This window comes from Hypomesus transpacificus, chromosome 26, assembly GCF_021917145.1.
Source record: "Hypomesus transpacificus isolate Combined female chromosome 26, fHypTra1, whole genome shotgun sequence".
NCBI classification, from domain to species: domain Eukaryota; kingdom Metazoa; phylum Chordata; class Actinopteri; order Osmeriformes; family Osmeridae; genus Hypomesus; species Hypomesus transpacificus.
This window is the reverse complement of record NC_061085.1, coordinates 907891-924776: the sequence shown is the minus strand read 5'-3', so window position 1 is coordinate 924776 and position 16886 is coordinate 907891. Positions and strand designations below refer to the sequence as shown.

At 39.4% G+C, this 16886-nt stretch overlaps 1 protein-coding gene across 1 annotated transcript in view; it reads left to right on the top strand.

The window, feature by feature from the left end:
• The first annotated feature begins 5212 nt into the window (after positions 1-5212).
• serpinc1 (serpin peptidase inhibitor, clade C (antithrombin), member 1) overlaps positions 5213-16886 on the top strand; it is a 41813-nt gene continuing 30139 nt past the window's right edge. Inside the window, exon 1 of the mRNA XM_047050058.1 lies at positions 5213-6079. The gene's annotated coding sequence lies outside the window, so the exon portion shown is untranslated. The remainder of the gene's footprint in view (positions 6080-16886) is intronic.

Here is a 16886-nt window from a genome sequence, read left to right as displayed (position 1 = left end):
CTGCAGTTGAAAGACAAACTGCGGAAACCTATTTCTTGTTATTTGCTTGGCGAAATTGCTGGCCAATTTTCATCATATATTTCATACAATTATACACATCACATTCCTTGTTTTAGTTTAACCTAATTCCCACATTTCCTTCAGGCTAAATATTTTTTCTTTAGTTCATTCATTCATACAGTAAGCTGGGCTAGTGTCGTAGGGGGTGAACTAGCCAGTGAACTGAAAATGTATATGATGTAAGCTGAAAATTTGCTTCCCCTATATGAAAGACCAGCAGCCCACTCCTCCATTCACTGCCTGAAACCGAAGCAAGCAAGCACACCCTACAATTTCCCCAGAAATTGTACCCCCTCTAGTTGTATATTATAAATTCATGAATTTCAGTCAAGTGACTTTTTTGTTGCGGCCGCCATCTTTAGGACCAATTCGCAGCGCCTGGATGATGTCGCACACGAAAATGGCACACCTTACCACCGATGAAAAGCAACAATATTTTTATAAGATAATTTAGGTTTTGATCCTTATTTACTGACAAGTGAACTGTTTACTCCACTAAAGTATAGTAAAAACCTGCCACATTTGACGTTTGCTGACATCTATATTTACCTCGCCCACAATCCCTCTCCATACACCGGGAAACCCCTTAAGGCATTTAAAAGCCCCGAAACCTACCGCTACTTCTCATCAGTATCCATTAATGATCCCAAAATGTATCATTCTGGAGATGAAGAAAATGTTCTTGATCATAGGAAGGGTCAGTGGCAGTCTGTTCATCAAGCGATATTAACATTACACGAATAGCGTTTATATCACTGAACTGAATTGCCATCAGATTCTGTTGTAATATATCAATGTGCTAAACTTTGGGACACGGGCTTCCAATGCCCTGGAACCAAGGCGGCACTGCACGTCTCACTTTATTTAACTCACTCCGCCAGACCGTCAGAACAATGACTCCCCTTGTCACAATGAAAGCTCATAATAAAATACCTTACATAACTAACGTTACTAATGTACATTTGTATCAAATTTATTCTGGACAGCAAGCATTAGATATAGCTAATGCTAGCATCTAATGCTAGCTGTCCAGAATAACATTATACATGCTCAAATTTTGAATTCTGTTCTGTAGGAGTCCAGTGATCCCTCTTGATAGCAGCAATCCATTTCTCACGACGCTCAAGGTTTTCTGAGTCATGTAAAAGGTACATTTATGCAGTGTTTCCCACACATAGACTAATTTGTGGCGGTGCGCCACAGAATCAACACCGGCCGCCACACATTGCGTTTCGTAAAACATTTTTTTTATCGCTATTTAGGTAAAAACACGCAGCGTATTCGTTCAGCTGCATTTCCTTTCCCTGCTCTCCCTCCGTCTCTTTCACGCACGCGTCTTTCTCACATACACACACAGTCACTACGTCAGCACACGTTAGCAACAATGCATACGCCCAGCGGCGTAACAAGGACTTGGCGGGCCCGAGTGCAGATCTCACCAACGGGCCCCTTACCGACCTATCGTCAGGCGAAATTATTGAGTTTTCAGTTTAGCGATGCGCAAGGAAATTTAGGCTACTCATGATGTACAATTAAGGGTAACGACTGCTCCTTCTATGTGAAGATAGATGACTGTTTTCAAAAGTGAACGGCTCTGACTCGCGAGTCTCTGGCTCTAGATTATGCTTGCTACAACACGGAATGAGTATAATGGAACAGTCAGTCATGAGCCGACGTATCTGCGACATTTGAAATAGAGCACAGAGATGAGAAGAAAATCTGATCATTTACCAAGGCTTATCCGACGTTATGAATGACGTTTCGATCTGTCATGTGTGCTATCTGGGTACTATTAAAAAACAAACTGTCACTTCGATGGTGAATATTTGATTTTATGTTCGTTAGATATGCTAGTTTACATTTAGTCTATCTAGCTTTAGCTATTTTCCGACTACATCCTGAACATAGTTTACTATATCTAACCTGGCCGCTGCCTGGTAGCCTAGGCCTATATGTGCATTTTTATGACGTTTAATAGCCATGTCAACTGCATACACCAGACAGTAAACGTTATGTAATTATTAGCCTACCCTGGTGGCTGAGTTTCACACTCATTGCTGTTGCCGGGCTGGGGGTCAGACGTAGCGTCCTCTTCAACACGCTTCGCCACAATCCAAATGAGGATAGTTTTGACAGCTTTGCCCCACTTACAAATTGCTCTTTTCGTTCCTGCCGCTTTCTGGAGCCACTTTTATGTTAAAGGGCATGGCATGGGGTAGCCTAATTCGCTTCAAAACGCTAATGCAACACAACTGTAGTATCCCAACAACAACTGTCTGTGGTATTCCAACAACTGGATGGGAACAATCGTGTGTGGGTGGGCGGGAATCTTTGACAACAATATTACCCAGACATCCTTGCTATTTTTCGAGGGCAATATTACTTAATAAAAACGACATTTGTTTCATTCAGCAAAAGGCAAATGAGGAAAAATTAATTATTTGCTGTTGTTAACACTGACTGTTTTTAAAATGTTTATTGGGCAGGTGATAGCTCATAATTCTGAATAACTGACACCATAATTGAGAAATGTTTGCGAATTGATAAGAGTGGATCATATGTGAACCTCAATTTGCGGTATCACAGCGGTGCAAGGGGCCCGGTCAGATTGCCTCAAGGGGCCCGGTCAAGTTGTCGCACTTTAACGGTGAGATCGAGGACGGGCCCCCTTTCGCCACGGGCCCTAGTGCAGCTGCACTCCTTGCACTCCCTATAGTTACGCCACTGCATACGCCGTTCTAGTGAGACCGACAGCTACATCAGCGAGCCTTCAGCATTAGTGCCGTAGCTAAAGGTCTAGGAAAGTTGAGGCTACTTTTCGCTAGGTACCGACGGACATGTCTTAATCGAAGGTTCCCCTTCGTTCTTTTGGTGAGAAGTTTCAAGAGCTAGCTACTTACCCGGCGTCATGGAGCCGACCAGTTAAATAGTTATTTAGCACCCTGTATGCAGCGTCGCTACCTGCATATGCAGAAATTATTTGTTTGTTGTTGTTGATTTTGTGAATTATTTCGCCCCCCCCCCCCCCCCCCGCCACATATAGTTTTCTAATCTGTGGGAAACACTGTTATGTATTTGAGATTTGCTGTTATCACAGCCCACAGCACAGCAGATAGACGGCATCTTGCAATTCAGTCCTAAAGTTGGCGCCGCAACCACTGTGACGTCACATGAAACCCATAAATTATTTTGTATATTTAGGATGTTTATTATATTTTAGCTTATCATAAATGTAATCTATGTTGTGAGTACTTATATGTTATGCCAGGTTTCCTTAACTTGCCCCAAGAATTTCAGTGCCCAGTCTGACCTTGTGTTGTTCTGTGCATCTGACAATAAGACTTGAAACTTTTAAGTCTTACCAAAAATTAATATTTTGGGTATTTTACATCTCCTTTCTAAGGAATGGGTGTGTAGGGCTGTTTTGGCAGCCCCTTTGTCACTGGTCACCCAGACACTCGTCTGGGACAGTTGTTGATTTGCATGAATACTAAAATGACAATCACACCTTAATGACACACCTCTGGAGAGGTGGTCTCAACAGTTGAAGAGGAAGGTGGACAGAGGAAGACTCTGAAATTATTAAAAGTTGTGTTCTTGAAAATAAGGTTCTAAACAGCTTTTAATGTCATGTTTGATATGCTTTTGTTTCTTATTTTATGTATTACATGCTAGTAATCATTTTAATACTGTAACATGTACATGTACAGGGTTTACAGAGTTTGTGCCTGCAGCAGACCAACATGTGTTTAACATATTCTCTTGTCTTGCAAGGGCACCACTTGGTCTACTGCAGCCTTGATTAATGATCCAATTTGAATTTGTATGCATTAGACAACTTTTCAGTCACATGACCGGTGTCCCCATTTTAGTCAGGTTGGGTGTATATAGGAAGAAGTTTGACCAATCACTTGGAGTTCTGTTTACGATACAGCTCCGGTGCGTTAGGCGCCTAGTCTTCATTGTGAATACCTTTGTTAACCATTGCTCTGAAGGTATGTTTTGTATTTGATGATATTTCATTATCATTGTATTGATTATCTTACTATTTAGATAATAAACTATTATTGTGTATTTTGACGTTACTTGTTCTCCTTGAAACGTATCTATCAAGCTACGGCGGTGAAAACTTTGATCTAGTCTGGTTGATGCGGCTAACTGATTATAAACATAGACTTTTGGAGTAGGTTTTAACTTAAGGCCTCTGAGTCACTTACAGTGGATCTCCACGCTCCGGATGAATTTACCGGAGCCTCTGAGTGATCGATTACATATCCTACTAGGTCTACTATGGTTAAATCCATATTATAGTAGAGATAAACGACTGATTAGTGAACACGCATACTTTAGGGTCGGTGCTCTGATCAAGCAGATGATTTTTACCTACGTCAGAGTTTCATGTCATTAACTGTTTAGCGCTCAAGGTTACAGGTAACGCACTTGTCCACATATCTAAAAATTGGAGTCAGATATTAACGAGTCAATTATCTCCCTGAGAATCTAACCTAAAGTGAATTGTGGTTCCCAAGCCAGGGACAAACACCAAGCGTCTCTGGCCTTTCAATTCACCGCCTACAGGTGTTAGTAGTATATTTTAATATGGTAGGCCTATATTAAAAATATGTATAATTGTAAACATTGTATAAATATTTTAACATTTTAACATTTAACCTTTTAATAGTGAATATTGAAACAGTGCAGTCACTATTTGTAGATATTTGTATTTAATCAGTTTTTAAAGCATTCATTAAAACAATAATAATGCAATAAATAAATATTTACACATTTTGCATGTCAGGTTGCTGTTCACCCCCCACTCCACCACTATGCATGCTTTATAACTTTTCCTCGCTGTTGATGCCTGGGCTGTCATCTGGATATCAGCTCTTCGGATCAGCCGGTCTGTATCCTATAGCACGGTGACATGCCTCCTTCGTTAGCCTATCATCTTGCTGCTGTCTCGTTACACATGTTTCTCTCTGCCTTGTTTGTTCATTCTCCTTTCGGGTATGCCCCTCCCCCTCGCTGCTCTGTCTAACGCCTAGGACACACATTCGCAAGCGGCTTGTGAAAAAACGCGAAACTGCTGAAACGATCGCTGCAAAGCGCAAGCCGATCGCGGAGCTTCTCGGCCAATCGCGGCGCTTCTCGGCCAATCGCGGCGCTTCGCAGCATTTTTCCTTTCGTCGCCCATGTTATCAAATTGAACCGGCCACACAGGCTGCAAAGTGCTGCGAAGCGTTGCAATCGGCTCGCGCTCTGCAGCGATCATTTCGGCAACAAGGACTGACAAAGGGAGCCAACATATATACAGCGCAGGGTTATCACACAATGGACAACAGCTGATGATTGGACTGAGAGATAAGGGGTGCAGGGAGACAGGAGAAGGAGTGACAAAACCAGGACTGGAACCCAGGGAGACAGAAAGAAAGACCTAGGGCAGGTAAAGACAGAAAGCAGATGGTATCATAAAGGGTTCTCCTATTGGGACAAGCCAATGTGGTTCTAGTTAACACTTTTATTTCACGAGTATAGGTGTGTTTGAATGTTTTTACTTTACAATAAAAAGTTAATAAAAACAAAAACTAGAATATCTTTATTGGATTTGTCCCAATAAAGTACAGATGAGAGACACTTCTGCTTACAAGCCCCAACATTTTAAAAATCCCTTTCAATTTTTGAAAACTGTTAGTGTTGGCTTGGAGTCTCGAAGAACAGAAGTCATGCTACAGATTTCAAATTGAGGTGAACCTTTAGCCAATTATGAAAATTACACAGCCAAAGCTATAATGAAATGGTCAGGGAACAAAAACTTTGAAAAACATTTTTACAGGATGACTTGACATGGGGAAAGTTCCATTTGAACTGAAGCAATCAATACTACAAAGGTTGTGTTGTGCAAATAGTTTTCTCCACCCCCATCATGCACTGCAGTACACTGACCCTGTCCCACATGAGACAGACTCTTATGCTCAGCTCTTTGCTCACAACCAGGTCTCAAAAAATATATATATCCAAGGTAAGAATTATTTCATGCCTAAAATGTCTTAACTTGTAATGTTCAGGAATATCACTATGTATATGACAGTTAACACCTACTCTCGTTTAGAGAATTTCATTCATTATCCAATTGCTGATTCATCGGCATTTATAGTAACAAACTAACTTATTCTAGTCAATGTACCAGTCAATTATAATTCCTCCATTACTAACCCCTCCCATGATACCGAGCACAAGCTTATGATACTCAGCAATTCAGCCTGTTTACCTAATCATTTATATTTTTCATTACTGTCCTTGTTACACCATAAGGAGGTGAATACTGTGTAATAGGCATGTCAAAACAGAAACCTGTTCTTATTCTGCAATTAAAGAGTAATTACAGATTAATCGCATAGTTAGATTCAAGGGCCATGAATAAGTTAGCTTGTAACAACTTGGTAATTCATTGCAAAATTCTATACCAAAAATTGTGTTCACCTTGAAAAAAATGTTTTATATGTTTGACCATAGTCCAAGATCATGGTCCAAAAATGCTCACGCCCTTAAAACAATCTTAATTTAGATTGAAAAGCTGCTGTTATTTGAATTTTGGATTAAGCGTCTGCTAAATAGATTCTGCAGTAAGCAACTTCTTTTTGTAACGGATTATCACACAATTCTATTTAGTTAATTGCCTTTAATTGCCTTTTCACTTAGCTTGTAAACATAAATATTTAAAGGTAGAATCGCCTAATCAATCAACACAAAGTTGATTTTAAAATCTAAAAAAACTGTCAGCTGATGTATAAAAAAAAAGCTTTCAAATGATGTGTATTTTTCATTGAAATCTGGAAAATGGTTAAAGAAGATTCAGTGTATCTGAATGTTGGTAAACCTGGAAAACTCTAGCCCAGATTTTAAAGATTTTTGACCTTTTCACGCCTCAAGAGAGGTGTGATTGTTTTGTGTTAATCATTAGAAGTGTCGAGTGGTTATTTCACTGCTGTAAAGAAAATAAAAAGAAAACAATATTCGCACTCAATCATGTTCCAGTATCCTGTTTTCTTGACTTATCCTAGATATGTGTGTTTTATCACCCAGTATTTTTGTACTGACTACATTGAACACAAAAGGTATGCTAGAAAGTTTACACAACTACTTGTGAAACATTATATTTAGATGTCAAATCTGCCAATTCATTACTTGATTAGGAGGTCGTACTTTGTACAAACACAGCCTACATATGAAACATTACAGCTAGTACCCCCACGCTATAAGTAGCCACAACTGCACCGTGATGCAAACAGACCCTTTTCACTGGAAAGTGTCACATATATATAAAAAATATAAAAAGAGGTGTATTTGTCAAGTTACTTTAAAGAGGGAGGAGTACATTCTTCTTAACAAATTATGAAAGGGTCCCATGTGTTGTCAAATGTATTGGTTGATCCCCCTGAGTTCTCCTTCTAGCTATTAAAGTTACGAAATCCAAGGCATTTTTGTAATTATTTGTTATTGGAACTTCGTCACTGACACCAAACAGAGCCATTTTGGGGTTAGGGTTGATTCTTAATTTAAAAGCTGAGTTTAAAATCTCAAAAACTGACAACCAAAATTGTCTCTGTTTAGAGCATGAACAGAACATATGGGTTAGATTTGCCTTTGATGCACTGCAACGATCACGTGTCATCTATATTTGGGTACAGGTTAGCCAACTTGGTTTTACTATAATGAATACGGTAGAGAACTTTCATCTGAATTAGATTGAGTCGTGCACAAGACGAGGTCCCATTAACTCGGCCAACAGATTTATCCCAGTTATCTTTGGATATATCGATTCCTAATTCTTCTATCCAGTCTGATTTGATAATCTGATTGATTATCTATTGATCAAGTTGTAATTGTTTTAAATGGATCCCGTTGTGATGGGGCCCTCAGAACTGAGTCTAACTGTAATTGAGGGTATCAGATTTTTTAACAAGATCATTGTAATCAGCAATAATATTATCAATAAAAAAGTCTGTCATTTAAATTGGCCCCGGTGTTACCATTGCTTGAAGATAGGATCTAGCTTGGCAGCCAGGAAAATAAGATTATTGCATATGGGGTTGTCCAAGGAAAAGTCTGAGTTGAGATACTTAAATTGATTATATATTTTGAGAGTCTAAATAATGACTGGACTTGAGGACAATTCCGACGGGTTAGAATGGCGCCTTCATTCTAATGAGTACAGAAAGTGATGTTGATTTACGCGATTTAGCTTCCGCTGCACACCAGTCTGTATGTGGAGACTGGAACCAATAAACAACTTTTTGTAAATTGGCTGCTCAATAATAATTTGACAGTCCTCCATCCTTTTTTTGGTCTCTCAAGAAACTTCCTACGTATTCTTGTTTTTTTGCCCCCACATAAAAAGGAAGACCGCAATCTATTAGTCGGAAAAAAGGATTTGGGCAAGAAAATTGTAAGATTCTGAAACAAATACGATAATCGTGGTAGCACATTCATTTGAACTCAATTAATTTTACCAGCTAAAGACAAAGACCACTCCATCGTTGGAAGTCAGATTTAAGTTTAAGTATGGTACTGTAATTTGCTGCAATGAATGAGTAATAATAATTAAGTATATAAAACCTGTTTTAGATATGAAAAAGGAAGTCTGTATCGCTAATCTGATCTGCCATTTGGTTTACAAGAAAGCATATACTTTTTGAGAAATTTAGTTCATACCCTGAAAAGAACCCAAAGTTGTTAAATATTTTCACAACTTCTGACACATTGGCTGTAATGAATGAGTAATAATAAATAAGTATATCAATCCTGATTTAGTTATGCAAAAGGAAAAAGTCTGTATCCCTAATCTGATCTGCCATATGGTTTACAAGAAGGCATATACTTTTAGAAAAATGTAGTTAATATTTTCACAACATCTGCACACTTGATAGGGGGTTGGTTAAATGTAGTGATAGATCGTCGGCATACAAAGAAACGTTATGCTCGACACCCATTGTACCACTAATAGACAGTCGATCTGAGTACTTATGATAGTGGTTCTATAGCCAAAATAAATAGTAAAGGGCTAAGGGGACGCCTTGCCTGTAGACAGAGAGAAATATTGTGAACACATCATATCTGTGACTATATCTGCCTTTGGCTAGTGATAAAGTAGGCAAATCCAGGAAGTGAATTTTGAGCCAAATCCAAATTTGTCTAATACAGCAAATAAATTGTTCCATTGAACTCTATCAAATGCTTTCTCTATGAGACTTGATGGTACTGTCGACGGTTCGAGAGAGTAAACTAAGCATACCAAGAAACAGTGGAGAGAATTTTGAGATGTTTTTATAAAACTCAATGGGGAAATTTGTCTGGCCCGGAAGCTTTACCGCTCTGCATGGCTTTGATTCAATATTCTTGAAGTTGTAACTGTTTATACACAGATTATTCTTTTGATCTTGTTTAACTGAGGGTAAATTTACATCAGCCAGGAATGTTGACATAAGAGGGTCATCATGTGGAAATTCTGAAGTACATAAATCTGAGTAGTATTGCAGAATTCTTTATTTTTCTTCTAATTTCCTACCAGACTCGCGTACATTTCATTTGTACATAGAGTCTGGGGACGGTTGCACAAAACACCTTAAGTTTTTTCCTAAACTATGACACTTTAGGGTACATTTCTGCTTAGATAAGGGATTTACTTAAGGGGGTTGCACAGAATCCCTCAAATCGTTTCCTTAGCTAAGGTGAAAGTTAAGGAATTTGCTACATTGAACGTGATTTCACAGCAGTAAAATTTGACTGTTTCCACGGAGGCTGCGTTTGTTCAGTTGTATCACTAGTGCATCACCTTAGTAGCTTTAGTTGAGATCTAGCTAGCTTATAGACCTACGAAAAGAAGGCAACAAAACCAAATTGGTCAGAGGAGGAAAATATTGTGCTTCTACAGGAATACAAAAAAGAAAGCACATACTAAAACATAAATTTGATCCACAAATAACTGCAAACAAAAAACAACAAATGTAGGACGAAATTGCATCAAAAATAAACTCAAGAAGTTTGGTGAAGCGGTCAATTAAAAAAAAAATATATATAGCTGTATGATCATTTATGTCCAAAAAAGACAACCAATTTCAGGAGGGAGTCCAACAAAACTGGTGATATCAACTTTACTTGTAGGTCTTGTTACTACACAGTAACGTATAAGTGAGAGTTAGCTTACTTCTTAAGTAGATCAAAATGAGATCAAAACCACTGGCGTGAGTCTAGGCTAGCTACTTAATTTACAGCGGTAGCCGACGCATAAATAGTCTTCATGTTTAGATTGCAGCACAGTAGCCTAACAGAGTGCTATAGGTGTGGAATGGGTTAATTTATCTCCATAAACTCAGCCATGTTGCGGTAAAGAATAAGTCAGAACTACCTTACGTTTTCTGCCTTACTTTGTTTGCTAAGGTCTTATGTGCGATGCTTTAACACACTTTAAGGGAATCCTTAAGTATATGACCAAATTAAGGAGTAAACTTTAAATACTTAAGGGAACATATAAGGAAACCATAAGGAGAAAACTTAAGGGTGCTTTGTGCAACCGATTATATTTTAAGGAAACAACTCTGACTTAACGTGTTTTGTGCAACCGGCCCCTGGCCACTCCCCATTGACAACTGTTAACTTCCTTGAAGGCAGGTACTCTGTTGAAGTTTGAAACTATTGGATCTGCCCAGAGCCACTCTGGATCTACCATTACCAATCGCTAGAGTTCGTGTTAGCCAACTCCTTAACCACTAACGGAGCAAGCTGGAAAAATTGTGGGGAGGAGGGCCACAACATCATGGCCACCAACAAAACTCAGCAAATATTTTTCTTGCTCCGGCGTTAACTTATTCTGAATATTCTGCAGCGTTGCCACAACGGACCGAATGGCTTTGCTCGCATCTTTCTCCGCCGTCATTACTGAACTACAACTCAAACTAGCGCACAACCTCAACGTCATCGTTCTTACCCACGCTCTCTGTTCGCTGATTGGACAGGTAAAAATTGTCCGGAGAAAACCGGAGAATATACTGCAAACCCAGACGAACGTACTGAAGGGAAATTAAAATTGAGTGGAAGTACATAGACTGAGCCAGGCTAGATCCACTGTACTTTCTTGATACGTTTTCCAAATCTTAGGGATAAACTGAGATGACAATTTGCTCTTTAACTGTTGTGCGAGAAGACAACCTGCCTTCTCGCCATGCTCATGAAATGTAGCGCCAAAAACCAAATCACGCTGTTTCTCCGTCGATAATAAATATCTTGTTTGTTTTAAGGCTCAATTATTCTCTATATAGTTCTGATGTTGGGTTCATAGCGTATTAATGATACATTTTCTGTATAGATTCAAGATATTTCTGCTGTGTTCGTATTTTTTTTTTAAATTAAAGGTAGGAGAGAAAAATATTAGACAAACAAACAAAATACAAACACCCAGCAGATGGTAAACCTTGACAAAACAACTTAACTATGATACATTCTAGATTTGTCCGTTGAACAAAGACAAACCGCAGCTCACAACTATCGCTCGGCTCCCGATGATTCAAGTCCATATCCATGCGTACGCCATGTTTTGAGATGTAACACAGTGACATAGAGTGACCGAAAGGTAGAGAGAAAGTGCATGCATAACAGCCGACAGTTTTACTTAATCTACAATTGGAGTAAATTGTATAGGTTATTATACAAATGTAAATTATGCCAATTATCTCACATTAGCCAGAAAGAAAACTTGTGAATTTGGGCCACAAATTAGTTACGCCAATATATTTGTCATTTACTATTGGTGCGCAGTGCTTCAGCGCTTTTGGAGGACATCGCCAATGGGAGATTAAGGCGAGCAGGAGTTCAGTTGTCAGTGCTCCTGGTGGGTTTTTGTACTTTTAAATTCTGTCTCATAATTAACTTTGCACTGCTAGCTAGCTAGAGTGCCTGGTGGCATACTGTAAAATCATACCCGCAAACTTGTCACTTTTAGGTGAAAATAGCCATTTTGAATGAAAAAAATGTCATCCACGTGGATCGTGTATATCCAGAGTTTTTATTGAGGGGGATACAATTTCCCATAAACGGGAGTTTCAAAAACCTAGGCTACAGTAGTCAGCTTGTCAGCTAACGTAAGATCAGCGAAATGCGTTGCAGTAGACTACCTACAATGTTGTAGATAAATACGTTCGTAATTTCATTACGAAACCAATTGTTCTCTGGTTTAATGAGAGATCAAAACACCTGCTCTGGCGGATCATTTAACGTTGATTTAATGCAGTCGGAGTTAGCCTTAACAAACGTTTATGATCATGAAAAAGTAGCCCTGGTCCAGCACATAAAATATTGACAATTGTTTTCCAGAATGAGCAAGCTTAAAGAGAAGGATTCAATTTATATAGCACAGCTGGACTCAGGTCTAAGGTGCAAATGGAGCTGGGCCTGGCTAAAGATCGAGGTCAAGACCCATGTGAAGGGGATTTTGGCAAAAAAATTGGGCCGCTACGGTTAGCTGTGTTGCTCATTCCACGAAAGCACAATCCTTACAAGTTGTACCTCGTTGTAAAGGTGACTAATCAGGCTTTCCAACTGGGCTGGGCTGTATAAAATGTGTCACCTTTTTCAGCCCTTCAGAGTTTGCAGGTATGTAAAATCTTTCACTCTGAATAAAATACTCCAAAAAAGGTATTGTGAGTAGCCTAGTGGATAAGAGCATGCTACATCTAGCCAGCATATTAGATTTCATGCATCATGTGTGTAAAAGTTCTATTTTGATCAATATTGTGAGACTGCGTTGCACCTCATTAGTAGCGTTTGCGTCTGGTCACGCCCTGAAAGAAATACAGCAAAAAAGAGCCAGAACTAGTTTGTATAGTAGATAACATCATTTTACATCTAGTTAGAGTATCAGATTTTTGCTTCAAGTGTGTAAAAGTTTGATAAGTATTTTGATCGATATTGTGAGTACGTAAACCCAACTCTCCACACTTGGCCATGACGTTATACGAACTACAACAGTGACCTTACAGAAAACTACAACTCTGCATTCACCGGTCTGAGCGTGGTGCACTGTGGGAAGGCCAATAACACAAAGCAATTAACGTCGCTGTAATGGACACACACCGTTAGCGTTTGCACTGGGGCAAATGTGGCCACACAGGCCAGTTGTGAATTCCAGTGGAAAATAAAATTATGAACTTTGATTGCGATTTTTCTGTTAGCAAACCAGGACTAAATGTAGGCTATAGCCTAATTGTATTTTTTGGTCCGGATCAAGCGATCCAAGACTCGAGAACCGAACTACCAATGTGAACACAACAGTCATGAGCTCCACCAGCAATGAGCAGAAACCTAATTAGAAACTAGCAGAATTTTGCATTGATGTAAACACACAAGCCACAGTACAATTCTTTGTTCAGGGAGCAAACATTTGAGAGCAGGATAAACGAGAGAGCAAGCAGAGATAGATAAAGATCTATTCTAAGATAGAAGCTAGGGTCTGCTAAATGTAAATGTAAGTTCTTAACTACTACTTCTCATGTTTGCAATACTTGGACCGTGCACTGTCAATAAATAAAGAACAATAACTGTTTTACAAGGATAACTGGATCTATCAGACCCCTTGAATATTTGAGACAATTTCAATAGCTCACTGTATATGTCCATTTTACCCACTGAACTGTCATTATTCAACTCTTCAACCCTTTCAAGGGGCGATTGATTGCAGAACCAAATTTCCCTTGTGACAGTTGAATAATGACAGTTCAGTGGGTAAAATGGACATAAAGTGAACCTCAAAGTCCATTGACATCTCTTTCCTATGTAAATCTCACAATAAAAAAATGTAGCTGTGAAACAGTAGTTCTTGAAAAATCCCCCCCGCTGTGACGTCCCAAAGGGGCTCCATCCTTTTTTGGCTCTGGTCTGTGCCTTTGTCACGCCCCCTTTCGCTGGGCGCTGCTCTATGTACTTCCACAGAATTACAAAGAAGAAGGTTTTTTCTAGCACATTGAAACTGGACTACGAGAATAAATGCAGTGTTCCAGACTGTACAGGGAATGCTGACACTTTTTACAGTCTTCCTAAGAAACCAAACACTCAATGGGCTGTGTCATGTTTGTCTATATGAGAAGATCTGTGCAGTTCGACCCTCAGTTACACATTTGCTCAAACCATATCACCGAGGACAGTTTTGAAAGCTTGGACAGTTTAAAGAATGATTTGCTAAGCCGCTGTTGCTGAAAAGAGGTGCTGTTCCAACCGTATGCTCATCACAAACGCAAGCTCTATGTATGATTTTGTCGCTAACAGTTAGCCTATTAGCAATGCTAACGTCTCCTGTATCTAGCATAGGTAGAATGCTAAATACTATATGTTGATGTCTAAACACATCAACATACCTTACTTAGCAAATGACTCTAGCTAGACAAGCTGTATTCGGCATTAAAAGGGTAGCTTCCGAAAAAATAGCCAGTAAACGAGTAGCAGTCTAGACTATTGCTAACGCCTGTCTAGATTATCGATTTGAAAGAACTGGAGAAAGGCAGGTGCTAGATACAGGATATGTTAGCATTCCTAATAACTGTACCGACAAAATCATCCTACAGCTTGCGGTTGTGATGAACATAAGGTTGGAATGCACCTCTTCTCAGCAACAGCTTCAAAGCTAATCCTGCTTTATGTTGTCCCAGGTTTTCAAAACCGTCCTTGGTGAAATTGTTCGAGCAAATGTGTAATTGAGGGTCGAACTGCTCAGGGATCTTCTACGCTAGAGCTACGGTGTAGACAAACATCAGCCATGCCCGTCGAGTCAGTGTTAGACTCTACTCATCTTCTTTTTATTAACGCTGATTTGCAAGGAATGCAAGAACAGCTAGATAACGAAAACACTTAGACTGTAGGCATTTAAACTGGTTTAGCTTGCTAACGCAAGATCATAGGTAGAATGTGTGATGATTTAGTTTATTGCCAATGGGGCTAACGCGTTTATTTCATGTTCCTGACTGTGTTTCATTCGAATAATTAACCCATGTTACATGTAAATCTACAATTCACGATGCATGTTTGTCCAGATCTTTGTCAGGGTTATTTTTCAGCAAGATATCTAGAACTAGCTAACTGAAGCTGAGTTGAATCACGATATAGTTTGGTTGCTAAGCTGTGACGTTCTACCCACCTAAGTCAATCCAGTTTGGTTCGACAACAGAAGTGGAAACAACTTACATTATCATTTCAAATGATATCTTGCCAATCTGCTGAAACCAGTTTTGTGTCTACAACAGATTTACTTGTACATTTTCTCCACCTTCGGTGTTTCAGTGAGTGCTGTTGGCTGTGTCACGTTTTTGCTCCGCAGCTTCACTCATTGAAAACCAACCAATCAGCGTGCAGCTCATCTAAATATTAATGAGCATACCAGAAAAGAATAAAAGCTAGTGTTTTTTCCCGGGAAAATTTCAGAGGATCCATCGGGGCATAGAACAGCACCCGGGCCATTTTTAAGCCGAACCAATGTTAAATACCCTATTCGGAGATCTTAAGGAAGAATGTGAAATACCCCAAAAACCAAGTCAATCACCCCTTTGAAGCGTTGTATCTGCAAATCCGACGGTACGCGTTCGAAACTCCATGGGGTCTCAAGTTTTGTAGACAGGCAAGAGTGACACCCCCCCCCCCCCCCCCGTCAGGGAGTCAAAGTTAATGATTTGCTTTTTACCTGACATCTTTGAAAGGCATCAATTACATTATTTTAAAAGTGACCTAAACATCGACTATGCAAAACACTTAAATGTATTTAGTGCTAATAAAATTAGTACGCCTATTTGGAAAGAGATGTTTATAATGTGATGATATGTCAGTCATGGTGTGATAACGAAAAAGTAACTAGGCCTATTATATGTAACAGACATGGAATTGCAAGCTCCGTCAGAGGTATCGGACCTATGTTCGTCCCGCACTGGGTTTGAACCTGCTACCTCTGACATCCCAAGTGCCACCACTATATATTACGCCAACGAAAAGCTAGCAATCTGTTGACGTGGGTGGCCTTTTACATACCTGAGGAGTGAGTTTCACCGATACACACCGGCTACATCTATGAACTACTTGTTCTGAGCAGGTGTTGTCAGTGAACAGGCTGTAAAACTGTTGGTTAAGTTACAGACACTCATGAAAAACTGATGCTAATTATCTGGGAAACGTTTTCTAACAGCAGTCAAGTTGTCATTGTTGTCAAGTTGTGAATTTTTCGTAACATTAAAACAGGAGATCATGACTGCTCAAAGTGATGCTTGAGCTCTATGGAGTCAAATTACGGTCAATAATAATTTGCAGGAGCAAAAAACTATTAGCAGGAGCAGAAAACGATTTGCAGGAGCAGAAATAGTTTTGCATCCGCAAAAAACGGATGCCAATATTTTTCTGCTCCTGCTAATCGGTTTCTGCTCCTGCAAATCTTGTTCTGCTCCTGCTAATCTTTAATTGCTCATGCTAATCGTTTTCTGCTCTTGCTAATCGTTTTCTGCTCCTGCAAATCTTTTGCTGTGTCAAAATCGGGTCAAAAAGATGTCCTATCAGCACGTTGCTTGTTGAGTAGCCAATCAGAATGCTGATCACCGACCACAGCTGGTCTGTCTAACGCTATACGCTTCGAGATTTTCCTCACACTAACAACGTTTGTAAGATTGTCGAAAATCATTTTCAATGTTACCCACAGTCAAACATGCAGCCTAATTTCATAATCTAAATTTGCTTTCAAGAATGTACTGAGTTTAAACTTTAAATTGTTCACACAAACCTGTAAAACTGTGCATTTCATGTTAGAA